Below are 1130 nucleotides of genomic sequence, written 5' to 3' on the forward strand. Positions count from 1 at the left end.
TGTAGACCAGGCTGGCCTCGAACTCAGAAATCCGCCTGCCTCTGCCTCCCGAGTGCTGGGATTAAAGGCGTGCGCCACCACGCCCGGCTCGTGTGTTTTTTTTTTTTTTTTTTTTTTTTTTTACAACAGAAAGCGGCAGAACCACTTGCGAAGTCCCAGATCTTCAAGGAGAACAAAAGTCTTCCTTCGAGGGGCTGGAGAGAAGACTCAAGGTTAAGAGCACTTGTTCTTCCCAGAGAATTTGAATTCAGTTTCCAGCGTCATACCCCAGCTCACAACCATCCATGATTCCAGTTCTAGGGAATCTGATGCCCCCTTCTGGCCTCGAGAGTCACTGCATGCACCTAGTTCACTGATATACAGAAAGGCAAAAGACACAAATTACTAAGATGATGATGATGATGGTGATGATGATGGTGGTGATGATGACGAAGACAACGATGACTTTCATCATCTTCACCACCATCATTATCTTCTTTGAGGTCAGGTTTTGAGATAAAACAGAATAGAATCCCTTACCAGCTGTCTCCAGCTCCCTTTCAAAAGGTCTCTAGTTCCCTCTCCTGGTACCTTGGGTCAGCTTCTTGGTTCTCCTCAATGTCTCCAAGTTGGTCTGTGAAGGTACCACCCCTAGCCCTGGGCAACAGGAGCACTTGTCAGGCTTTTTGCTTTCCAGGGCCTGCTCTGCTCCTCCCACGGCCCCACCTTGACCCCCTGGTTGAGATGTTCCCAGGCCAAGTGGTTGTGCACCCCTGTTGGACTTGGGGGTTCTAGAAACTCCTCAATTTCCTGCCAAGATAGTTCCCGATTCACTAGCAGAGATGGGCCTCTCTGACCACCTCTCTAGTCAAAGCCAGACTGCTTTGCTGCTGTGTTTGGCCTAGGTCCTGGAGTACCCAGGGCAACTGTTTGTGTGTGGGTGTACATATAAGACAGAGCTGGGAGTGAAGACAGAATGAGAGAGGAGCACCCACAGGGAGCACCCATAGTTGAGGACTCTCCCCAGTTGCCACATTCAGACTTGGAACTTTGGGGAGTATGTGACACTTCTCAGTCTAGACCTGGCACTCATCCTAAGGTGTATTTACCGAGGTGAGAGCACAAAACGTTTTTTTTTTTTTTTTTTTTTT

The sequence above is a fragment of the Mus caroli genome, chromosome 9 (assembly GCF_900094665.2).
Source record: "Mus caroli chromosome 9, CAROLI_EIJ_v1.1, whole genome shotgun sequence".
Lineage (NCBI taxonomy): Eukaryota > Metazoa > Chordata > Mammalia > Rodentia > Muridae > Mus > Mus caroli.